The sequence below is a fragment of the Pelodiscus sinensis genome, chromosome 2 (assembly GCF_049634645.1).
Source record: "Pelodiscus sinensis isolate JC-2024 chromosome 2, ASM4963464v1, whole genome shotgun sequence".
Lineage (NCBI taxonomy): Eukaryota > Metazoa > Chordata > Testudines > Trionychidae > Pelodiscus > Pelodiscus sinensis.
In genome coordinates, this window is record NC_134712.1 from 139,016,243 (window position 1) to 139,043,333 (window position 27,091).

The window sequence follows — 27,091 nt, forward strand, 5'->3', positions numbered from 1 at the left end:
AGCTAATGTAATTTTTAAATTCCACTATTTTAAGGCTTGACAGTGATACAACAAAAGGAAATCTGTACAAGATCGTATCCTCCCTTGTCTGATACTCAGTGCAACTCCCCAAGTTGGAGCAGAATTGGGCCCAAGATGCATTTAGAATAATAGTCAGTGGGCTAGAGTCTGGTCTTATTTGCCATGATGGAAAGTAATTCCAATGGCCCTGGAATTATATTATTTAACTGCTGAGTTCGTATAAGTGCACAATTAAGTAGTATAAATGAAATGGCAATTAACAAAATAAAGTATTGAGAAAAATTTTCTTCCAGGCACACAAGCCAAAGCCTACTGTGGGATATGTGCATACATTTGAAGAATAAATTATCTTCTCAAATAGGGTGACCATAATTCCCTATGCCCAATACAGGACACTCAGGGGAGCGGCTGCCAGTGCTCGGGGCTTTAGCCCAAAGAGGATGGGGGGGCTGCTGTTACTTGGGGCTTCAGTCCCACAGTGTGTGTGTGGCGGGGGGAGGAGCTGCAGGTGCTCAGGAATACAGCTCCTGTGGGGAGGGGGAAAGAGGAGCTGCAGGTGCTGTGGGCTCAGAGTGCCTGTGGATTCCTGTCAATCCTGTGCTGCTGCAGGGGTGAAGTTCAGTGCTGCAGCATGCAGGGTGGAGAGTGCGGGGAGAGGAGGAGAGCCGCTGGCACTCGGGGCTCCAGCTCCATAGTGGAGGGCGGGGAGGAAATGCGACAGAGTGGGGACCAAGCCCAGGAATTGGGGCCTCAGCCCTGTGGTGGGAGCTGCCTGAGAACGGGGCTTTGTTTTGCAGCTGGGACCGCCCTGGAACAAAGCTGAGTTTCATGGTGGCAAAAGGGCTTCGACCCCACAGCAAGAGCCACGTGGAAATGGACCTGCAGCCAGTGTTGAGGGTGCCAGAGAAAGGGTTTCAGCTCTGGGGGGAGGGGTGCCAGAGGTCAGGGCTTCAGCTCCATGTTCTGGAAAGGCTGGCAGACTTTCCCCCTTCTTTAGGGTGCATGGGGAGAGAAGACACTACTACCTGGTTTCTTTCGATGTTTCTCCCTCAGCACCCTGCCTGACTCCAGACCCCACGTGCTGGTACCTGCTTTATCACCAGTCACAAATAGGAGGCTGCTGTGGCTGCGCTGACCAGGGAATTCCAGGACCAGCAGGAGGTGAGCAAATATGGGATATTTTGCCCCCTTTAAAAAAAAAGGCAGTCCCGATAAAAACGGGATGGGTGGTCGCCCTATTCTGAAATCTCAGCAACAAAGTCACAAGGAAATCAGGATTGCTTCTTGAAACTGCAAGAGATTTTCAGATCCCAGAAAAAATGTGTACTAGTATTACAAATAAAACATTATCATTGCTCGTTCATCTGGAAAAGAGACTGTAATAGGGAGCACTGTCTATTAAAGAGAAAATAAGGGCAAAAGAAATATTGAAGCTTTTCTGCAAGGTTTCTTAGCGTATATCTCCAAAATAAAGAAAACACATTTTGTCCAGTCCAAGCTTCTGGAACTGAGAAACATAAGGACACCCAGAGTACTGGGGCTGCATCCGTGCTCCTCTTGGCTAATAGTCATTGACAGATCCATCCTCCAATAACTAATCTCAGTCTACATCTAGACTACAGGTTTCTTTCGGAAGAAGCTTTTTTAGAAGAGATCTTCCAAAAAAACTTCTCCCGAAAGAGCATCCACACTGCCAAAGCTCATCAAAAAAGTGATCTGCTTTTTCAAAAGATATCGTCCACACTGAATGGGCGGTCTCTCTCGCATGTAAGCTGTGATTACTATGGATGGAGTGGTCACCAGGGCACCTGTGCTTTCTCTTCTTTCCTCTTCTTTCAAAATAATTCCCTTTTCCCCATCCACACATGCCTTTTTCCAAGAGAGCTCTTTCAGAAAAACGCTTCTTCCTCATCAAAAGAGGTTTACCAATGTTGAAAAAACCCCTCTATTCTTTCTATTTTTTCCCCCTGAAAGAACACAATTGCAGTGTGGACGTAAGTGATTTTTTTTCAGAAAAACTCTGTAGTCTAGACATAACCTCATTCTTTTTTTCAACCCATTTATACTTTTGGCCATCACAGCATCCCCTGGAAATGAGTTCCACAGGTTTACGGTGCATTTTGTGAAGTACATCCTTATGGTTTTTAAGTCTACTAACTCTTAATTTCATTGTGTGACCCCAGGTTCATTGAAGGGGTAAATAACACTTCCTTATTCACTGTCTCCACACCATTCATGATTTTATAGCCCTCTAATGTATTCCCCATTAGTCATCTCTTTTCCAAATTGAATAGTCCCAGTCTTTTTAATCTCTCCTCTTATGGAAGCAGTTTCATTCCCTTAATCATTTTTGTTTCCTTTCTGTACTTTCCCCATTTCTATTACATCTTTTCTGAGATGGGCTAACAAGAACTACATGCAGCTTGCCAGATATGGGTGTACTATAGATTTATATACTAGCATTATGATGTTTTTTGTCCTATTATCTATCCTTTCCCTAATGGTTCCTAACATTCTCTTTGCTTTTTTGACTGCTGCTGCACATGGAATAGATTTTTGAAAGAGAACTATCCACAATGACTACATGATCTGTCCTTCAGTGGTAACAGCCAATTTAGACCCCATTATTTTGTATGCACACTGGGGATTGTTTCTCAGTGTGTGTGTATATTACTTTGCCTTTATCAACACTGAATTTCACTTGCCACTTTGTTGCCTAGTTACTCAAATTTGTGAGATATCTTTGCAGACAGTGTTGGACCCAACAACCTAGAGTAATTTTATATAATCTGCAACTGTTTGCTCCTTTTTCCAGATAATTTATGAATATGTTGAACAAAACTGGTCCCCTATAGGCCCCCAAGAATGCTGCTATTTACCTCTTTCCATTCTAAAAACAGTTTCTATATTTTGTTTTCTGTCTTTTACCAGTTACTGGTCTCTGAGAGGACCTTTCATCTTGTCCCATGACTGCTTGTTTGCTGAAGTCTTGGGGCAGGGAATCTTTTTTTGCATCGGGGAACAATGACCCACAGACAAATCAGTTGGAGGCCACACAAAAGTGAGAAGCAAAAAAACAAAAAAATAAAAAAAACCCAGCCATGACGTGGATCCTGCTTAGAAGAGAAACACCAGTTTCTGTGGGCCCTAGGGTCCAAATATGGTAACCCTAGTGGGGCCCAGATTGGTGTGCAGGAGTGGGCTGGGTTATGGGGTCTGGACAATGGCAGAGGAGGGTACTTACCTGGCTCAGCTCCCTGGGGACGGACCTGGCTCCATCACTTCCAGATGCTGCCCTCTGTTGCTCCTATTGGCCACTTCAGACCCTGCTTTGCTGAGCTGCCATTTCCCCATCAGGGGGAGAGGGAGGAAAAAGGGTAGCAGCAATGTGTGTAGCTGCTTCCTCCCCCATGCCAGGCAGAACCTGTGGATCAAATTGGGCCCTGGCTTACCTGACTCTGACCTGCAAGGTTCCAGGCTCCTCTCTGCAGCAGAGAGCCAGCACTGTTGGAGTTGCGGGGATGGAGGGAGGTGGAGGAACACAGGGCTGGAGCATCAGCAGTGGCTCATGATGCTGGGGGTGGAGGCACCCCGAGTCTCAGGGGCCAGATCCATGTAGACTGGGCTGTAGGTTCCCCACCCATGAGAGCTCTTTAACAGCTGTTAAAATGATGGTGAAGGCTGCTGAAGTTGTGCTGACTGAGTCTCCAATCAGAATGTTAGGTGGGTGTGCATCACTTAATAGAAGGATGTAAGTTGGTTAGGACAGAAACAGTTGGGGTTGGTCCTGCTTTGAGTAGAGAGCTGGACTAGGTGACCTCCTGAGGTCTCGTCCAACCCCAATTTTTATGATTCTATGAAACGCTAAGAATATCCTAGCTAAAAGGAAGTTTAGGCTGACAATTATGTTGAGTTGTAGTTTGAGAAACCAGTAAAGCCAAACTTCATAAAAGGGTGAGTTTAGACATTAGACACAGGTCTATCTAATCTCACAATTTTATATTGAATACAATTGGATGACAGTTTTCACATAATGCTTTAATCACTAGGAGGATTTGATTTTTAAAACTTGCCTCTTTGCCTCTATTTTTTTATTCTGTTTAGCCATGGTGGCATTATTTTTGGTCCTTTTACAATTCTTTATACTTTGGGGTCTCTATTATGGTGTTTTTTAAACAAAGTTTCCATGCAGCTTGCAGGCATTTCACTTTTGTCATTGTTCCTTTCCATTTCCATTTAATTCATTACCTCATCTTTGTGTAGTTTCCTCTTTTGAAGAGAAATGGTATTGTGGTCAACTTTTTTGGTGTACTACTAAAAATTTCAGCTATAATCATTTTTTTGGGCTCATATTCTATGCTTCACTTGGGACTAAATCAAGAATTGCCTCAGCCCTTTGTGGTTTCCAGGACTAACTCCAAGAAGCCATAATTAATTATGTCTAGAAACATTCTAGAATTTCTGAATAGGTATATATCTAGTAAATATGGGAACAATTGAAATCCCCATTATTGTTTTCTATTTTTCACAGTTTGTTTCCCTTGTATTCATGAACATTCATATTACTCAATCACCACAACAACTTGTTGTTAGCGCATTGCTGATATCCCATGACTTCAGAAATAGTTAGAATACTTTTGCTGTCTAACTGGCACATTGTAACACTCCTCGTGGAATGAGGAGTAACAGTAGTTCGAACTAGGAAGCCTAGTCCGAACTACCTAGTTCGTGCCGCGTGTAGCCGCGCGGCACGGGGTTCGAACGAGCAGGGATTTTAAAATGGCAGCGCCCAGTTTATGCAAATGAAGCCCGGGAAATTCAAATCCCGGGCTTCATTTGCAAGTGCGGTATGCCTACATTACCCCGCTAGTTCAAACTAGCGGGGTAGTATAGACATACCCTATAAGGTTTGTTTCAGATTCTGCTAAATGCATTTCAGTGGATGTTCATGGATTTCAGTAAAACCATTGATTTACAGCTATGCTTTGCTGGAGGATATTGATGAGTACATGGATGGGAGATAGTTGGGCATGCCTTGAGCAATGTATCACTGGAGCAAGAGGAGATATTGCCTAGAAAGGTGTGGGATTCTTTGTTATTTCAGAGTAGACAACATTCTACTCCCCACACCAGATATTACAGGTTGCCCTGGGAGACAAGTTATATGAATTTGCACTGATATGTATACTATCTTAATTTGTGTTTATTTTACCTTGCAGTAGTAATGACTGGGGAATCTATTAAGAAATTCTCTGACATCTAAGTAAGGGGTTACCACTTCACTCTATTTTGTTCATTCAGGTTGAGTCCTGGGTCCCCCTTCACTTTGTTTAATTTGTGGTATTATCAGCCAACAAATATAGGGGCCAAGGCTGGCTGAACAACAAAAGAAAACCTCACCCCAGAAATGGGTGAAATTTATATTCTTTCTACCAGCCTCTGCAAAAGCCCGATTGTGGATACCAATATGTGAGAGAAATAATGCAGTGGATCATCTGTCTCCAGGAAAACTCAGTCTTAGACACCCAGGTTTAATTAGACTTGTGTGGTCTGTTTTCAGAACGTCTATAAGACAATGTTTCACTTGTATGTATTCCCCAGACAAAGAGCAGGAACTCAGGTTCCAGTTTTCCATGAACATACATTTTAAGATAATTATTCTTGGGTAAAAACACATGTTTAACAAAAGTCTCCACACATTGTATTGAAATGAAAAGGAGCCAATATGGATGGGCATTAAACTATCTTTATGTTATTAATCTCTGAGAATCAACAGCAGATGGCATGTCCCTGTGTCACATAGGTCCAAGGGCAATCAAGGAAGCTTCATGTGCTCTCCCCACCCTCAGTATCAGCTCCACAGTTCTCATTGGCCAGAAACCATTAGTCAAGATGTTCAGGAATGCAATCTCCATGCTCTGGGAATCCCTAAGCTTAATGGGACCAGATGACAAGTGATGGATCACTCAATGCCCTGGTCTGTTTATTCCCTCTGAATCTTCTGGCACTGGCCACCATTAGAAAACAGGATAATGGGGTAGAAGGACCCCTGGTCAGACTCTACATGGCTGTTCCTATGTAAAAGTTTAAGTTCTTTCACTAAAGTTGCAAAGTTAAATCAGCTCATTAGTACGTATATTATATATTTTCTCTAAGATGCTCGTGCATGAATTTGATTCAGTTCCCAAGCCAACTTTCACACAGCCACTGAAAGTCTGAAAGGAAAAATGCCTTCAGTATTGAAAAACAGAGCAAATATTAATCAGTTGCCTTTTGTCAGGAGGACAATAAAATGAGGTTTTAATAAAGACCTCTTATTCCATCAGCTACTGTGAGTGAATGAAAGGGAGGAGAGACAGATGAAACTAGCTCACCAGCAGTTCCAAACTAACCTAGCTATGCTAACTGACTCAAAAAGTTGCCAAATCTTGCCTTTTTATTGTCTCATGATAGTTTTGGTTTTTTTTAAGCCACGGCTCTTTGAATAATTTAAAACAAAACAGAGGTTTCCTCATGGCTGTAGAGAAAAGCTTAAAAACATGAACACTAAAGGCTGTGACTATAGAAAAATAATAAAACAGGCCAAACTTTGTTAGTTTAAACATGATGAGATTTTTAAACGAATCTCAGGACTTATTCGTGCATTTGGAATGCTTAGGGTTAACAATACTGAAGACTTTACTTGTGAAATCTGTCCCTTGCATTGGAAAGTTAACACAGTTTGGGGCTAAACAACACTCATTGTAAGCTACCTGCACAAAAAGAGCTGGTTTCCCATTAGAGCACAGATGACTATGTCAAACTCTCCACCACAATTATTACCCTTTCCAATAGGCTTGAAAGGCAAGAATTTCATGGGCCATGGATCCTAAGATAAAACAAAAAATTATTCATCCTCTTCCCCTGGAGAGCAGTAACATTAGTGAGGCAGGGCTAGAAAACCTGCATTAGCACTTTCTACACTGCAATAATAATAATAATCATCCATGGCTTTCAGCTAAGATGTGAATATAATGCTCCTGGAAAAAAATTACTTGATTACAGCAGTTATATGGGTCCAGATCTTCAGAATTCAATACAAGTTAGGACCCTAAATACCTATGAAGAGCTGGACCATAGTCACTTTTCTGTGTCAGTACCAGACATTTAAGAAAAGCTCTAAAAGAAAAGTACCCACTCATCCACATATTCAGTTAGTTTGCAGAGGGGTTAGAACACTGAAACACAGTTGTATGACAGAGGAAAGAAATGTTTTTGTTCCTCTTTTATGTTACTCTCAGAATATGTGGTAGATAGCACACGGATTCAGTTTCTAGACCTATAGCTAATTTTCCTTTCTCTTCAAGTGTATTATTTGAGTCTCACACAAAATTGACACACTTTCATAGGCCAGTGAGTTTCTGTTATAAGATAAATAGGAGTCTATTCGGTTTATTGTCTCTGAAAGTGGAAAACTATAAGCAAAGGGCTCTAAAATTAAATAGCTAGTAAGCTGCAACAAAACAGAGGTGTGCTCTTTGTGTCTATAAAATTTTCTATTATTGCTTTTGGCTCGCAAAAAAAAAAAAAAATCCTAGTTTTCTTTACTTACATCTTACAAGGACCGAAGTTCACAAAACCATTTTTTTTACTGGACAGAAAAGTCAGCAACATGTACATATTTGATCTTACAGCAGCAAAATATTGATCTGATTATTCTGACCTATCTTTTGACTTCAAACTCATTGATCTGGCCCTCTGTTTCATAAAGTTGATCTAATTCTATACTTTATGCTTTTATGATTCTGCGCAAGCCTACTGAATCTTAGCTTCCTCATTGATAAAAATCACTAGATTTACCCAGCATGAGTCAACTCAAGTAATTTTTGTGTTTTGGAAATTAAAATGAAAATGTACACGCTTTATTTAAATCATTCCTCCGGGGTGGGACGGGAGATGAGGAGTACAGCATGCAGGCTTCCCCAGGAAAAGAAGATTACCTCGGCCTGGTAGCAGCTCTCTCAGAGTGGGCCATGGACCACTTTGAGAAACACTGATCTAGTTCAATGCCTGCTCAAAGCAGGATCATCCCCAACTAAATCATCCCAGACAAAAAATGTATAAAGATGGAGATTCCACCATCTCTCTATATAACCCATTCCAGTGTTTCACCTCCTTCCTAGTGAAATAGTTTTTCCTCATCTCCAACCTAGACCTCTCTCACTGCAACTTGAGACCATTGCTCCTTGTTCTATCATTTGCCACCACTGAGGACAGTCTAGCTCTATTCTCTTTGACACTTTTCCCTAGCCCTTTTCAAGGGCACCTGCTTAAGGTTTCAGACTCCCAGCCATTACCTCTCTTGGACTGTGAGAAACCCAAATCTATCCTGTCCTTTGGCTGGGCAGAAAGAAGTCTCTATATCTGTTTAAGCAAAGCCTTTCTAAGGCAACCCCCGTGTTCTTCTTCTACTCTGAATTGCCAGATGTCCATTTTTCAACTCAAACAGCCAGTCAGAAAGGGATCCTGGTGGGTTCAGTGGGCACTACTGGCCTAGTTGTTAAAAGTAAGAGGCACAATGAGAACCCAGGACTTAAGGCAGCCTCCCTATCTGTGTTGGCTTTGTGTGGCTTCCAAAGTGGCCGCCAGCATCCTACAGCCCCTAGGAGGCTTCATCCACATGCTGCCCTTGTGCCTGCAGGCATCACCTGCACAGCTCCCATTGGCCAGGAACGTGGCAACTGGGAGTTGTGGGAGTGGTACCAGCAGATGTGAGACAGAACCTCCCTGTGATTAGCAGCTGCAGGAAGCTGGCTGCCATTTTCTGGGACCCAGGGTAAGAGCCGCTGGGTCTCTGCACCACCAGCTGCCTCCACACCTCAATCCCCTGCACCAGCCCAGAGTCCCTTCCTGTACCCAAACTCCTTCCCAGAGTCCCCACCTCAACTCCCTTCCCCACCTCGGACACCCTCCCCCACACCAACCCTCTCATCCCTGGCCCCCTTGTGCCTTCACACCCTAACCACCTGCCCCATTATGGTGAAAGTGAGTTGGGGGAGAGCCAGCAAGTGATGGAGGAAGGGAGGATGGAGTGAGTGGCGGGGGTGGGGGTTGGAGAAGGAGTGAGGCAGGGGGCAGGGCAGGGAAGTTAGGTTTTGTAGAATTAGAACATTGGTAACCCTAGCTGGTCTCTGGAAGAGCCATTTTGAATCAAAATCTTCAATCCTCGCCAAGGGGTGGTACCTCTCTAGAGATATTTACAACCATGGTGCTTTAGCTTAATCGCGCCTCACTATCTTTAGTTTCTGAGGGTATGTCTACACTACCCTGCTAGTTCGAACTAGCGGGGTAATGTAGGCATACCGCACTTGCAAATGAAGCCCGGGATTTGAATTTCCCGGGCTTCATTTGCATAAGTCAGGCGCCGCCATTTTAAAATCCCGGCTAGTTCGAACCCCGTGCCGCGTGGCTACACGCAGCACATTCCACGAGGAGTACAGCTAGTTCAGATTAGGAAGCCTAATCCGAACTAGCTACTCCGTGCCGCGTGTAGCCGCACAGCACGGGGTTTGAACAGCCGGCATTTAAAAATGGCGCCGGCCGGCTTCATGCAAATGAAGCCCGGGAAATTCAAATCCCGGGCTTCATTTGCAAGTGCAGTATGCCTACATTACCCTCCTAGTTCGAATTAGGAGGGTAGTGTAGACATACCCTGAGAGAGCAGTGGCCGTTCTCCCCTCCAAAATTGCACATAATCCCTGATCCATAGTAACACTTTGGCTACGTCTACATTGGCCCCTTTTCCGGAAGGGGCATGCTAATTTTTCAGATCGTAATAGGGAAATCCGCGGGGGATTTAAATATCCCCCGCGGCATTTAAATAAAAATGTCCGCCGCTTTTTTCCGGCTTTTAAAAAAGCCGGAAAAGAGCGTCTAGACTGGCCCCGATCCTCCGGAAAAAGTGCCCTTTTCCGGAGGCTCTTATTCTTACTTTGAAGTAGGAATAAGACCCTCCGGAAAAGGGCACTTTTTCCGGAGGATCGGGGCCAGTCTAGACGCTCTTTTCCGGCTTTTTTAAAAGCCGGAAAAAAGCGGCGGACATTTTTATTTAAATGCCGCGGGGGATATTTAAATCCCCCGCGGATTTCCCTACGACGACTGCTGAAATTTACATGCCCCTTCCGGAAGAGGGGCCAGTGTAGACGTAGCCATTGTGATGGGGCAGCTGCCCCTCACTGCCTGACAATGGGGTCAAAGCAGCCCTTGGAATGGCGGTACATAAATGAGTCACTCAGAGGGAGGCTTTTCCTCCTCCCCTCTCACAGAGTAACAACCTAAGGCTCCTGGGAATATTTTAAAAGTAGCAAAATTAGTTTTAATTACTGGCCACTATCGTGGAGCAGTTCTGTGCAAAACCAGCTTATTTTGATTTTCATGGATTCCACAAACCTAAACTAATAGGTGATTTGCACATGGATTGGCAGGAGCTTAGAGTGGGATTCACAAAAGGATTTAAGCTTTGCAGATCTGAGAATCAGGCGGAAAAAAAACCACACAGGAACAATACTGTGATCCCCAAAACCACATTTGGTATCTAGGCTCCCTACAAAATGAATGGGAACAGATAGTTACCTTAGGCAAGTGGCTCTCAACCTTTCCAGATTACTGTACTCTTTTCAGGAGTCTTATTTATTTTGTGTTACCCAAGTTTCATCTTACTTAAAAACTACTTGCTTTCAAAATCAGACACAGAAATACAAAAGTGTCAAAGTGCACTATTACTGAAAAATTGTTTATGGTCTCATTTACCATGAAATAATAAAAGAAATCAATTGGAATATAAATATTGTACTTACAGTTCAGTGGAACTAGTCAGTATAAACCAGTCATGAACTATATGAAATTTTAGTCTGCAGTGACTTTGCTCATACTTTTATGTAGTCTGTTATAAAACTAGGCAAATATTTAGATAAGATAATGTATCCCAAGAAGACCTCTGCATACCCTCAAGGGTACGTGTATACCTGATTGAAAACCACTAGTTTAGAGTGTGATCCACAGAGCCAGCACACAAGTTGGAGAGTTGCCTAATCTGTTTTATGGAAGATGCTGATATCTGGGCTGTGTACTAAGCCTCGCCCCTGTTTTGCAGATAAGTACCCAAATTAAGATTCTGCTTAACAATCCTTGAATAGGAACATACTGTCAAGAATCAGATGGCTTAGTGTCTTTGGCATTTCTTGCAGGAATGAGTCAGGAGTATGCCTTGATCCAGGCAATGCAGGAGCAGGAAAAGATGGGTAATAACTTGTAGCCAAGTGGTGAGGACTCTTGCCTGAAGCATGGGAAACCATGTTTCAATGCCTCTTGTTCTATTAGAGGAGAGGGAAAGGATTGGAAACTTGCCACAACTAATCTATAGAGTCAGTTTAGACCCTACACTGGCCCATTTAGTATTTAATTATTCAATTAAAGTAGTTATTTAATCAGGCAAGATGGAGGGAGCTTCCATCAGATTGAACCATAGATGAAGGGTTAGGCCACTTCCTGAGGGATAGTAAATCCCTGATTAAATCCCTTCTCAACAGCAGGAGAATGGAAGATGTGAACCATGGATCTCCCCCCTCTGGCAGAATACCTTAACAATGAGCTACAGGTTATGAGGGAAGACTGGTTGCTTCCCTCACATGTTCTGTGTAAACTTGACTGAAAGGGGTGACAAGACTTGTACCCAACACTGGAAGAAAGAGAACAATTATTTTACTTCTATGGTACTTGAGGATCCTCCTTATTGCTCAACATCTCTCATCTGGGGTCCCTTTTGCGTCTGAGTGGAGACATGCATCCCAGTGGCTTGCAGCCCCTCCCTCACTGCAAATCTTTCTTCTGTGGTGGCCAGCTGCCCCACTTATGGTTTTTTTAGTGCACTTTGTAGCTGTTCCATATACATTCAGTTTTTGAATGGGGGGAAGGGGGGGAGCGCTGAGGAATCTACTGACACTTCCCCATCAAGTTCCATGTTTTCCTTCAAGGCCTTTGAATGGGGAAATTGTTGCAGATACAATGGTCTATTCTGAAACGTCTTTTAAACAATGAAAAAAAAAAGGGAGGAAAAAAACATTTGACAGAAAAAGCAAAAACCTGCTTATATAACTTGAAAGTAAATAATTTTTTATAACATTCAACTTCAGTGCTAATGTCACCATGGCTCTGACAATGAAAACATGATTTATTCCCTGCTTGAAGAAACCTGCAGAGAGGCATGCTTCCACAACCACACTGCAACAGTTAATCTAGTAACTTATATTATCTTTCAAAGTCATTTGTGTTAAAGCATGAAACAAAACTAGCTCATAAATAGGAAATGCAGAGCCATAAAATGTTCACAGAAACTCACCCTCCTCTTCTCCAGACAGATGTGAGCCAGACAGTTTTGTCTTAATCAGTTAGATAGCTTAAAAGAGTTAAGGGAATTTGGTTATCAAGGTATCCATCCTTGAAGGTTTTTCCATACAGCATTATTTGTAAAATTGCCCCTATTGCTAAAGTAGGCACTGTTCATTATAGAGACATTCCTCAGTAGCTGAGTTGCCTTTATCAGAACTTCTGAAAGAGACACATTTTTCAGTGGAATAAATGAATAGACAAATCAGCCTTAATTGCATTAAAAGCACCTGTGTACGAATTGAATTGGTGAATATCCTAATTGTATGATCATGACTCACAAATAAAAGATGCTTTCTAGCTTACAGCCAGCATTTAATAGTTTGGAGAAAAACAATTTCCTTTGTGAGGCTGTCTAAGGGATCTGCTTTGCGTCTGCAAATTTAATTTATCCAGTTTTGGAGAGTGGTAACTTGTATACAATAGGCAGCTTTCTTTATTCAATTAAATTCAGGATCAGCACAATGCTAAATGTAAAGATGCAAAATGATTGACTTACTTTTTTACATTTTAAATAGTGGTCGCCTGTTGCATTTTGAGCACTTGACTCTATTATTATTATTAAAGTTATTTGTAAAAATATGTAAGTTTTTCAGCACGGTCTCATTGAATACTATGTTATCCCTTGAAATGAGCCTCTTCAAACAGTATTTTCAGACTGCATTCCAAATTTGTTTGTGCATTTGTGTTGGTGTACAAAAGCATTTGTTGTTTATTGACAAAATTAACTCCACTATAAAGCAAGCATAGGAAAAAATACAACATTTAATTAATGTATGAATGTATTGATTATTTATTCAAAGATAAAACAAGACTCAGAAGCATCTTCTCAGTCTTCTTATGATAAATCTATTATTCTTTTTAATTTATTTCATATTAGGAATAATAACTATTTATATGATTAATGTAATTAGCTCTTTTTCTAAAAGCAAGGGCATCCTGGCTTAAGCAAAGTTCACAGGACAAAAATGAAGTGCCCTGCTATGGGTAAAGGAGATTTAGTACAGGAAAAGAAAAACCATTAATCCCTTGGGGTATGTCTACACTACCCCCCTAGTTCGAACTAGGGGGGTAGTGTAGACATACCCTTGTAGACTAGTATAAACCATTACATTTTTACCAGCAGTGCTAGACAACAAAGACTGAATTTGGCCCCTACTGTGCATATGATCTATTATAAAATAAAAAAAAAAAGGTAAAAATTACTTAGGCCTTGTCTGCACTATGAGAGAAGGTTGAATGTATTAAGGTCGATTTCTTAGCACCCGGTTTTTTAAAGTCAAAAGTCTCCACTGTGAGCAACAATTTGACATAGTTTGAAGTGGTATTTTGAAGAAAGGGAGAGGTACTAACCTTTCCTACATATCCCAGTCATTCAGTTAGCTAATTTTCCTGTAAAAGGTTTAAACCCAGAGACAAGTGGTTCCCTGAGAATCTCCAGGAAGTGTTGTCAGGGATCTAGAAGTGTCAATAGGAAAAAAACATGAGATTTGAATTGAAACAGGTTCTGCCTGTTTCAGGCTTTTGTGTGAGCAGAGCATGACCTGGGAGAGATGAGTTAACCTGGGACAAGGCATGGATTTTCCAGCAATATCCATATTTAAGAAAAGGACTAAACTTTGGAATAACAGATATGCAAGTGAGCAGGGAATGGTTAGTTAGATATGATCAGGTTATTTTCTTTAATTCTGATTTTGGTTGAACTCTTCTGTGCTGATTTATGTACCACTCCCTCTCCACACACTGTAACCTTTAAACTGAATCCCAGGGAAGCAATTCTCTGTGCTTTTAATCCCCCCTTTTTAGTCATTCTGTAACATCTAGCAACTAAGTATGCTTTACCACATATATATTTCTATTTTATTAATAACCCCCCCCCCACACACACACACACACATTTTTAAGACTGTGATCTGATTCCTGTGTGCTAGAAGGCAGGAGGTTCTGTGTGCACATGCCTGAGAATGAAGGTCAGCTATTAAGAAATTGCCATTTGTTTTCAAGCCTTAAAGAATTTGGGAGTACCCCGCAGGAAGAAATTCCCAAGTGTGTATTCCTGGGTTATCAAAGGGGGGTTTGCATTTAGGTGATGGCAACATACTACCAAGGACTGGAGAGGGTGTCTGTGCACGTGGCTGTCCTGGAAAGCTGACATGAAGGTCATTAGATCTGCCATGACCATCAAGACACTCTCCTAGTTCTTTGCTTCCAGTTCCCAGTACTCTCTCCTGTCTTCACACTCCAGTCTCATTTCCTGTAACAGCATATTTCTCCACTCACTTAATTGCTCCCTGTCCAAGTGGCTGGATTGCATTTGCTCTTTGAATAGCTCATCTCTAGTATGTTTCCACCTTCAGATTTGTGCTAGACAGACAGCTGATGAAGCCAGGGCAGTGTGCACCATGTTTGCTGCTACACCTGCTGCAGTGAAAGTGAAGGGCAGATTTACAGAAGATACATTGAGTGTAAAATCAAATCTGTTACAATGAAAGGAAAGTCTTTCCAAAGACAATAGGGATGTATTATGTACAAGACCACAGAGTTATACTTTTAAGCACCCATTATGCAGCAGGTACCCCTCAGAGATCTTAGGGGATCAGCTGAACTTGGTTGGCTTGGTGGCAGGCATGGTAGGGGGCAGGCTGGGACTTGAGCCTGAGAGGAAGAAGGGATCTGGGTGTGGAGACAAGGCAAGACAGGGCCAGGCAGGGCTCATGCAGTGACCTAGGCATTCATGGTCATGTGTGCTGCTCAGGTGTGCTGCCTGTGCTGAGGTCTGCTCATCACACTGGCCCCACTGGAAATGAAATTCAGATTTTCCTGGGGCTTTTCATTTGCAGCTGGAGAGCAGCAGAGTGGAAAGTCCTGGCTAGAGCCATCGCAGCAGGGCCCTGTGGTACACCTCCTGGAGGCCAAGAATTTCAGCTTTCACAGAGCTGAATTTGCACTACCCTAAAGTTGACCATGCAAGGTCAAATTTAGCATTACTCCTCGAGAAAATCAGGATTACGGAAATAGACTTTAACAGCCCTTAAAGTTGCTGGAACAGGCTTGGTGGAATGTTTAGACATGTTAGATGTCTTCAGATCACCGAGAGCCTGATGAAAGACATCCTAGAATAATCAAAGAGCTGGCTAAAGAGATATCTAAGCCATTAATAAGTAGTTTGAAAATTCTCAGAGGGGTAGCTGTGTTACTCTGTATCTACAAAACCAACATGGAGTCCTGTGGCAACTTGGAGTACGTCCACACAGCAACACTATTTCGGGATACCAGAGTATCCCAAAATAGCTATCCCGCATCTTCACAGCAAGTCCGTTATTTTGGGCTTGCTATTCTGACGTCCCTGTAAACCTCATTCTACGAGGAGTAAGGGACATTTCAGAACAGCGTTTTATAAGCTATTTCTAAATAGCATAAAAATAAGATGAGCAATTTGCATAGCTCAAATTGCATATCTTATTTCAAGTTACAGTACTGTGTAGACACACCTTTAGAGACTAAGGTGGGAGAGATTTTGGAGGGCTAGAATTGGGTGAATATAGTCCAATCTATAAAAAGGGAAATAAAGACAACCTGAGGAATTACAGACCACTCAGTTTAACTTTAGTACCCAGAAAGATAATGGAATGAATAATTAAGCCATAAGTTTACGAACACCTAAAAGATGATAATGTGATAATTAACAGCATGGATTTGTCAAGAACAAATCCTGTGGAACCAACCTAATAACTTTCTTTGACAGTGTAACAAGCCACCTGCATGGGGGGAAAACAGTAGATGTCATATATCTTGATTTTAGTAAGACTTGTGGATGACCTTCTCATAAATAAATGAGGGGAATACAATTTGGATGGCTGGGTAAATACCTCATTGGAAAGCTATTCCCAGAGAGGAGTTGTTAGTGTCTCACAATCAAGCTGGCATATCAATTGGGCGGAGGGGGAGGGGGAGTGAGTCCCGCAGAAATCAGTTCTGTATCTGTTCAATATCTTCGTCAATGATTTAGATAATGGCACAGAGAGTATGCTCATAGAGTTTGTGGGTGACACTAAATTGGGAGGAGTTGCAAGTGCTTTTGGGAGTACGATTAAAATTATAAATGTTATGGACAAACTGCAAAAATGGTCTGGAGGATGAAAATCAATAAGGATACATCCAAAGTACTCCACTCAGGAAGGAACACTCAGATGCACATATACAAAATGGCTATGTCTAGACTGGCATGATTTTCTGCAAATGCTTTTAACGGAAAAGTTTTCCGTTAAAAGCATTTGCGGAAAAGAGCGTCTAGATTGGCACAGATACTTTTCCGCAAAAGCACTTATTGCAGAAAAGCGTCCGTGCCAATCTAGATGCGCTTTTCCACAAAAAAGCCCCGATTGCCATTTTCGCAATCGGGACTCTTTTGCGCAAAACAAATCTGAGCAGCCTACACTGGCCCTTTTGCGCAAAAGCTTTGTGCAAAAGGACTTTTGCCCAAACGGGAGCAGCATAGTATTTCCGCAAGAAGCACTGATTTCAGACAGTAGGAAGTCAGTGTTCTTGCGGAAATTCAAGCAGCCAGTGTAGACAGCTGGCAAGTTTTTCCTCAAAAGCAGCTGTATTGCGGAAAAACTTGCCAGTCTAGATGCAGCCAATGGGAAATGACTACTTAGGAAAGAGTGCAGAGGAATAGGATATGGGAGTCATAGTGGATCTCAAGTTAAATATGAGTAAACAATGTAGTACTGTTGCTAAAAAGCTAACAATTCTGGAATGTATTAGCAGGATTGTTGTAAGCAAGACATAAGAAATAACCTAATTTTTCTTCACAACTCTGCTCTGATTGGGCCTCATCTGGAGTATTTTGTCCAGTTCTGGTGCCACATTTCAGGAAAGCTATTTTCATTTTGCTGGCCCTGTAGCTACTTCTCCACTGTCTCCCTATCAGGTGTCATTTGGAAGCCACTTTTATATTTTCCACTGAGAGAATCAAAATGTTTTGGGTCAGTTACATGTGAATCAAAAGACTTCAGCGGAGGTCAACTTGTCCTTAATCTCCATTGCCTGAGCTGTCATTGTGCCTGTTGTGGGTTCCACTTCAGGTGCCAGATTAACAAAAGTATATAAGCACTTTACTGCTATTTTAGGTGCCTACATTCCAGAATGAGGCCCCATTAGGATTCACAAAACCACTGCTCATTTGCCTCCACTTTCACCACCTGAGTTTGCGCAGTACAAGTTTCCTAGGGGTAGGGGAACAGACCCTCTCTGCAAAGAAGACTGTGGAGGTCCAGCTCTCCTAAGAGGAGAGACATATTGGCACTCATGCTTTTGATCATTTTGATGTGCATGCTCTACATTTCAAATCCCATGCATTCAAATAGCAACATGATTTGTAAACCAAAACCAGCCAAAAATGATTGATTGAGTAAAGCAGCTCCATTATGCTGAACATTTAGGTACAGTAGATATCTCTATGCAAAATACAGTCAGCTCCTAAGGTCTTTTCCCCTCAATGTATCATTAGATTTTCAGAGAAGAGTTCATTCAGATCCTGCTCACATAAGAAGTTATTCAGAAGTATTTCAAATTCTGTTTCCAAATATATATGACTGTACTAAATGTTTATGCACTAAGAAATGGCTAGGTTCTCTTTCTGAGACTGACTGGTGCCAGTTATTAACATCTCTGGAGTCAGGGTGTCACAAACCATAGCTCTGAGCGTTCCTGGAATGCTTTTCTGAAAAGACCAACCTGTGGCCTGTGGTTCAGAACAGTGGTGACCTGAGGTGCATGAAAAAGGGGAGTATAATACTGTGATACATAATATTACTGCCAGTCCCCTCCCATTGCTTGTTGGAGGACACATCCTGGCAGGAACAGCCACGTAACAAAACTACCCAAAGAAAGAAGAGCAACCTGGACTGCAGAAAATGAAAAAAATTCCATCTACCCCCTTAGTTGTAAGTCTTACAAGCAGTCCAAGGAGTGATATCTCCATTGCTGGTCCCTCTTGGTCATGATTTAGTCACGTTTTATAGGAAAGCTTGTACAGGCAGTCCCCGGGTTACGTACAAGATAGGGACTGTAGGTTTGTTCTTAAGTTGAATTTGGAAAAGGTTGTGTGTGAGTGTGAGTGTGAGTGTGAGTGTGAGAGATCTGTATAAACTCTCCCTTGGCATCGGGTGATGAGCTGGGAATGGGGGGAGGGGAGACTTCAAGGCTGTATTTACATAAACACACCTACTCTGTCCAAGTATCTAAGGAAACATCTACACTGCCCACTTATTTCAAAATAAACTACAGGCAGTCCCCGGGTTACGTACAAGATAGGGACTATAGGTTTGTTCTTAAGTTGAATTTGTATGCAAGTCGAAACTGGTACATATTGTAGGGGAAACTCTAGCCAAACATTTCTCCAGAGCTCAGTTTTATTCTCCCACACCTCACTTCCCTCAGTCCTTTATTCTCAAGCTGAGGTGTCTGCTGAGAAAAGCCGCTCCGCGTCTCCCTGGTCTGCTGGGGGGGGGGGGGGGCGCTAGCTTCGCGTCTCCCTGGTCTGCTGGGAGGAAGCAGCTAGTGCGGGGTTGCCTCACTCCGTTTGTAAGTAGGGATCCGATGTAAGTCGGCTCCATGTAACCCGGGGACTGCCTGTACTGCATTCGATAGAAGAATAGGAATAAAGACTTCAGATCTGATCTTGAATGCCTCTCCCCTTGTAAAGTGAGTTTCTACCTGGGCTTCAAACTGGATGTAAAATACAACTGTTCTCATTCAATAGAGTTTTGCATTCACTTTACACAGTTTCAAATGGCTACAGAAGGGGCAAGCTGTGCAGAATCATGTTCTTCATTCTCCAGAGTCCTCAGTCCAGTACATCTTACAAGAATTATATTCACATAACTTTGTTTTAAATGCCCCCATTCTAACCTTCTCTTCTGTCTCCTTTTGAAACACTTCTAATGTGCTTGAGTTGTCACTAGGTGATACCTGGACCCCTCCTCTTACTCAGTTATCTTTAACAGGAAGGCTTATCAAACCTCAACTCAAATATAATGTCTGAATAAAAATATTGTAATTTGAGTTATTCAAAATAATGTGATACTAAAAACAGCAAAACAGACTGGTTTTATCTCAGTTCATTGATGCATGCATCAGTTCATATCCTGTTCAGTGCAGGAGCACTATTGAATGATAATGAGTCCACAATAACAATGAATATAAGAGGGTCATAGAAAGGGATGCCCTGATATTTAAAAAGATGAGAAAATTGTACGGAACATAAGAACAGTCACACTGGGTCAGACCAAAGGTCCATCTAGCCCAGTATCCTGTCTACCGACAGTGGCTGATACCAGATGCCCCAGAGGGAGCGAACAGAACAGGTAATCATCAAATGATCCCTCACCTGTCATCCATTTCCAGCCCCAGCTAAACAGAGGCTAGGGACACCATCATAGCTAACAAGTATTGATGGATTTAACCTTCATGAATTTATCTAGTTCCTTTTTGAGCCTATTAAAGTCCTGGTCTTCACATCAAATAACAGCATATAACAGATTTATATGCCTATTGTGGGAAACCATCTATTCCCTCCTCAAATGAGGTGGTGTTGATTTGTTACATCATTGGCATTTTTATAGCAGATTCCAGCTGAGGGATTCACACCCCAGATCTGTCCTGTGTTCTTTTGTATTCAGAAGCATGTATTTTCCTTTCACAAAATGAAAGGGGAATGCAGTTGACTGAAGTGAATGGGGTTCTCTCAGCTATGAGAATTAATGGTAATTTCTGGGTTTGAATTAATTCCATGCACACTACTTGGTGGATCTGCAGCAACATTAATGGAGGTATTTCTGATTCTGTTAATTTACAGAGACATTTCTCCCCACATATAAGTCACTTTCTTTTCTTTTTCAAGGTTCCATGAGAATCTTTTGTCTAAATGATTAATTCTAAATTTGAAGGATATTAAAATAATAATAATAATTAATAATAAATAATACCATCTCTTACGTAGTGCTTTGTTGTTTGGTTTCACTCTCCTTAATTTTGAAAATGGCACATACCTGTGGAAGAAAGATAGTTTCATGATCCTAGGGACTATTCTGTCCTCAGCACATTTTAGAACAGCCTGCTCCCTTGCAATGCTGGCTTTACGAGGTCTATAGATTTCCTTATTCAGAGAATCTCCAGAAGAGATCTCCAGAGAATCTGCCAGAGAAAACAAAATGTTGCTGAAGATGTGACTCAACAAGTATATTCAGGTGGCTTCAGTTTTCTGAAATACTAATTTTTATTATTGGGTCTCTGCCTCTCATCCTACTTCAGCATGGCATACATTCCTCCCTCATCTTATATCTTGTATAAAAGGGTATCACTGCACTGCTGTGGTTGGGTAGATATTCTGCATACATGATTCACATGAATTCAGTATGTCTTCACCAATATCCTTTGCTATAGTGAGGAGAAAAAAATTAACAGCATAGCAAAGCCTAATGGATTACTACTCAGCAATCTGAATGGGCCTTCTTTTGCTTGATTGTAAGAAGGGAATGAAACCCGGTAAGCTCTCCTTAAGACTTTGTTACACATTTGTTAAAAATAGAACATTATGCTGTAATGCTATACTCTATTGACTTGAGCACTGAATACTGACCTGCAACTAGATTTTGCACTGATTTAACATTGCTACCAACACCAGGCGGGGACGTGTTTTGTTTTTTGTTTAATATGCCAAACAGATAAGAAAGAAACAAAATCTGGGGAAAAAAATCCATCCATTGTAAATCATGGTCTTTTAACTTTCACATAACCAGACTTTGGGTCTTATATTCCTTTTCATGACTCTTAGGCTGAGTCTAGACTGCAGGGTTTTTTCGAAAAAATAGCCTTATTTTGAAAAAACTTCACCTGCATCTAGACTACAGCCGCGTTCTTTCAAAATTAAATTGAAAGAACACGGCTTTTCTTTCGACAGCGATACTCCTCATTTCACAAGGAATAACGCCTTTTTTCGAAAGTGCTCTTTCGAAAAAAGGCACTATGTAATGCAAACTATGCTTTTTCGAAAGAGAGCATCCAGACTGCCTGGGTGCTCTCTTTCGAAAAAGCAGCTTGCTTTTTTGAAAGTACCGATTGTAGTCTAGATGCTCTTTTTCGAAAGAAGCTTTTTCGAAAGTATCTTTTGAAAAAGCCTCTTTCGAAAGAGGCTTGCAGTCTAGACATAGCCTTACTGGGAAAGGAGAGGGTCTACTATGTAATATTTCTACCCACTATTTGAAATATTAATTTCAATTGGGCACCATATATGGACTACAGTACTTCTACTTAAATGTGTTTACTAAATGTCAAGGGACTATTTGGAGAAGAAGGGAATCTGCAGTGGGTTAATAAACACTCATTATAATGAATATATATTTTTGAACTGTTGCTAAAAATCAGTATTAAAGAGTGAGATTTTGCAGTATTCTCTGTAATTATTTGACAGCATTAATTCTTTTTAAAAGGAATTTTATTGATTTGATAGGAAGGTGATAAAATTACTTTCTGTGCATGTGTGTATGTAACACATATTTAAAGGAAGTTTTAACATTATCAATTTTTACTTATTATTCAGTTTAATGTGCCAAAATAAGATGATCTGTTTCCATTGCTTTTCTTGTTGCAGAGGAAATAGAAAAGAAAGGGATGTGAGTCAGAACTGCTGCTTGCTTACACTGTTCTTCCATGCATGGAGCTGACATTATTGTACAAAGGATTGATATAGAAGGATTTCCCATTTCATTACAGAGATAGGAGTAGAGGTTCTTTCTCAAATGGCAGTTTTGATGAAATCAGCTATGTAATAACTAGCTGTTGATTAATGGCTACTAAACAATATGACAGAGCAAAATTCTGCACTGAAGCTTGTAATGAATGGAGAGCTCTGAAGAGCTTTTCATAAATATCTTCCTACCATATGGGGAAATAAAAGCCATGGGTTAGGGCACCCAGGCCCTTAGTCAGGGCAGGTCAATACAAATCTATAGCCCAGACCTGTACTCAAGTCAAACTGCAAATATAGTGAGGGGGCCCAGGGCCTGAGTCAAGGTGGAATAATACAAATATGCAGCCTGGACATGGGTTCAGGCTAAGCAGCAAAGCGGTTTGGGAATCCTAGCTCCTGTTGATGACAAATGAACACAGGCTTCGTGGCCTAGAAAAGGTGTGATGTTAGGGGGTGGGGGGAGGCGGGAGATGTAGGCCCATCCACTCCACTGTGTCCCAGCCTAGGGCCCTACCGGGGCAGAGTGGTCTGCCACGTGGTCAGTGGGGAACTTGACCGCAACATGCTAACCTAATCTCATGCAGCAATGCAGCCAGACTAGGCTCAGCTGTCCCTGGGCCACTTCCTAGCTCCCCCCTCAGGGTGTACCTTGATCTGAAGAGGGTCCTCCAGATCATCCATGGGCTGACCAGCATACAGCTCCTGTGACCCTGGCCAGTCCTCAGCTCCACTTAGGCCTTTGGCAGTCTCCCAGGCCAGAAGTAGACAGAAGGGCATTTAGTTCCCCTTCTGTCTGCTGCCCAACTGAGATCAAAGGCCCATCTTTTATACTATCTTTCTTGCCCACTGACTTGTGGTGGGAAGAATGAACACAGCATAGCTCCACCCATTAGGGCTTAGTGAGGCGTTCTTCCCCCCAGATCCATGAGAGGCCACTCCCCTTCACCACAGGGAAGCTCAGGGAAATCCAGAGAAGGGAATAATTTTAATTATAGAAACTAATATCAAATGTTGTCAATAGTTCTTTGCTTGTGGGCATCTTGGAAACTGTGAGTGTGATGGGTTCATTCACAAAGATCCCCTTAACACTATCACTATCACTTGATTTGATGAAATACCACTGAGCCTACTTACCTGCCCTCTGGGGCACCCTACTACCCTGTCCCACTGAGCCAGACTCTCTGGTCTCCTCCAGTGATTACATCAAGTTAGGGTCATAGCCCATAGCAAAGCAACACTGACACAGATCAGTTCAGCTGTGGGGAGACTCAGTCAAAGGGACTTGACATAGCACTCAGGTGCACAACCCCAATGAGTCCAAAACACCAAATAAATCTGTCTTACTATGTATAAAGTTTTATACAGAGGAAGTTCATTTATTTTTCGCTCCCTTTATCAATGAGAGAGAGCCACAGATTTCCCCACCCGCACCCCCCAGATAACAATGATTTTCTTATGTATAAAATGCAGGATTTAAGACAAGTAGTTACAAGTAAGAGCAGACAGATCAAAGTAAGTTACTAAGCAAAATAAAACAAAACATGCTAGCTAAGTCTAATGCTCAAATAAACTTGTTACATGCATGTGATGTAGTGTTGGTACCTTGCTGGTCTCTAGGCTTGGGCTGTGGGTGACCCCCACTGGTTGCTGTCGATACCACGGCCCAGCAGAGTAGCTGATGGAACAGGAAGGTAACCTGTTCGACCAGTTACCTCCCAGGGAGAGGAACAAAGGAAGGAAGGCAGAATGCAGCCCCTGGCTAGGGGGCAGGGCTGGAAGTTGGGCAGTTTCTGTCTGGTATCATGGAGGAAGCAGCCTGAGCAAGGAGGCTGGGATTTAAGGACCCAGTCTCCCCCATCTCAAGGGGGGCTGAGGCATCACAGGCCTAGCCCTGTAACTGGATTACATCTGTGCTGTGCTGTATCCTGGAAAAGCAATAAACTCCCTCTATTCTACGGGCTGGTGGAGTCTGTTTGTGCCACTACGGGGGTACAAGAGGTGGGGGACCCCCGACTGCGTCGCCACAATGCAATTTCTGTAATAGAAAATTATTATAGTAGTTCTAATAATCTTCTCAAGCCCAGAAGCCTCCCAACTTGAACCTGATCCTTCTCTGTGTTTGGTCTTAGATGTTTCCAGCAGTCATTTTGGGTGGTAAGAAGGGGTCGTTTGGTATCTGGGAACAGGCCCTTTTGTTTGGTTTTGCACCTTTATATTCCTGTTGCCAGAGATGAGAATCCTTTGTGTTCAGTTAAAAATTCACATATCCAGTGGAAAAGTACAACATTCAAAATGGATTCCAACAGCAGGTGACCTGGCCACATGTCTTGGTGGTACCAACCATCGTCCAGGCTTACGAGAAAGCAAGACTATTCACAAATTATTGTCCTGAATAGCAAGCCATTAAGTTCCTTGAGTAATAGTAATGGTCCTCATTTAGCATGTGTACATTAGTAAACTGGTTTATATTTCATATTTATAACTTAAAATACATTCCTATCAATAGAATGTACACATTCAGCAGATTATAAATTTTTCAATGATAGTATTTCACATAAAACACATTCAAGTTATATCATATTCCTATTCGTAAGCATATTTTCATAAAGATTACAGAGTGCAACATCAGTGAGAATTAGGATGGATTTGAATGTAAAGAGTTTAATTGTGTCTCTTTGATGTATTCTACTTTGTTCTTCACTGAGCATGCTCGCTATTCTGGAATACTATAGTTCTTAAAGATTATGATTGATTCCAGGTGCTACACGTGGAAGTCAGAAGTTAATCCGAACTAAGTCCTTAGTTCAGATTAACTGTTACACTCATTGCAGGAGGACTTAGTTCGGATTAACTTCTGACTGTCGCATGTAGCCACGGGCAGTTAGTTCAAACTAAGGGGATTTAAAAATGGTGCCCGCCCGGGAACATGCAAATGAAGCCTGGGATATTTAAATCCCGGGCTTCATCTGCAAGTTCGAATGCCTACATTAGCCAACCTAGTTCGAAGTAGGGGGCTAGTGTACACGTACCCTTTAGAATACAAAAAAGCAGCTCAGGAGATGGGGGTCAGGACTAGGAACTCCCATATAACTTGGGGACATGTGTACACAGCAGCGTTATTTCAGAATAATTCACGTTTCAGAAAAAAAGGCAACAAGCAAAATTTTCAAAAGTTTAGATGACTTAGAAGCCTAAGTCACATTTCAAAAGTGAATTAAGTGTTTTTGAAAATGGGAGTTAGGGGGAGATATCCCAAGACTCATATGGAAGTTAGGCACCTGTCTTCCCTGTGGCAAAATGGCTACTATTGATGGGGTGAGCTCTGTACTTTACTTGGCAGAGACTAAGATATCACCCTTACCCCTGCTCTTGAGGCACCAAGGGGCCCACTGTTGGCCCAGATAAGTGGTAAAGAAGGGAAGCAAGGAAGGGACACAAGCCCCAGTCTCTCTCAGACTCTCCAGGTTTCTTATCCTCTTCCCCCTTAGCTAGAGTTTTGTCATTCAATTGGTAGTTTGATTTCTCTATAAAGATTTGGTTCTGAGTAAATAGTGCTTCACTTTATAGAGGCTGGCCCATCATCAGCTAACCCTATCCTTGCCCCTGAGAAAACAGGACAGTTGAATTGGTCACACTGGATTGCAAGAGGAAGTGAAATCTAGAAATTTAATCCTTGGTCTAGAGAGAGAATCACAGGACTCCATGCTGACAAGGCTAGCGGACTGCAATCTAAGTGGGGTACTCAATGTCAGTGGTGCTGTAACCTTGGGAATTGTGTAACTAGGTTATAAAGCTATTATAAGATGAGAACAGCAACACCTACTTTATGTTCCTTCATGTAACTGTCTGTTGTAAATAAGAATAAGGCTACCTTCGCCAGTAGTTACATAATCTGAAGGAAAAGTCAAGGAATACTCAACCATAAAAATAATTACATTTTTTCCTTCAAGTTGCACTACTCCGGAGCATGTTCTGGCTGAAAGTACAACATAATCAGAACAAAAAATGTGCTTCAAACATTCATTGCTAGTACAAAATGCAGAGGAAAGGAAAATCAGTTTATTTTAAATACGTAGCTCTCTGTCTTGGGGCTCTCATTGCTCCCTCAACTGAAGTGAATCTGAGCTGGGTCTTTCTCCATCCCTCAAACGGCTCTGATCCTGATTCTTTACTGACAGGCTTGAAAGTGTAGTCAATGAGTCACTCCTTTCTTTTCACCCACACCTGGCTTCCCAACAACAGGCTCTGATCTGTAGCAACCTTCTGCTCATCTACCATCCTTACTGAAAGACACGTGGGGCTCAGATGAGTCTTTCCTGAGGCCTTCACTATGAACTCTCTCACCTCATCACAGGCAAGAACAGGTTAAAAGTGTAGTTAATCACATTCACTTCAGTGAGGAGCATGATGCTGTAGGATTGAACTATGGTCATGTATATCTTTGTTGCTACCAGTTATGCAATTGCAATAACTCCTACACAGAGTAGTCATGTGCGGTATTAATAGAAAAGTTACAAGCCATCACATATGATGATCCTGTTTGAACACATGAATGGTCTTTGTCTATAAAGTTATGATAGGGTATGTCTACACTACAGCACTAATTCGAACTAACTTAATTCGAATTAGTTAATTCGAACTAAGCTAATTCGAACTAGTGCATCTAGATCTAAAAACTAATTCAAATTAGCGCTTTGCTAATTCGAACTAGCATGTCCACATTGAGTGGACCCTGAACCGAAGTTAAGGCTGGCCAGAACAGTTGCCGGCAGGGCATCAGGTTAGGACTTAGAGTGTGCAGCTGCTGTCTCAGGCTAGCCACGGGCTGTGCTTAAAGGGACCCGACACCCACCCCAGACAGACAGTTTTCAGGGTTCCCCGCTTGCTTGTCTA

General features: G+C 42.0%; 1 long non-coding RNA gene across 2 annotated transcripts in view; it reads left to right on the plus strand.

The window, feature by feature from the left end:
* The window catches only part of LOC142827227 (uncharacterized), a 96,519-nt gene that overhangs the window by 59,866 nt on the left and 9,562 nt on the right, over positions 1-27,091 (plus strand). For both annotated transcript variants that reach the window (XR_012901812.1, XR_012901811.1), the window contains one exon: positions 1,075-1,182. This is a non-coding gene — a long non-coding RNA (uncharacterized LOC142827227). The remainder of the gene's footprint in view (positions 1-1,074; positions 1,183-27,091) is intronic.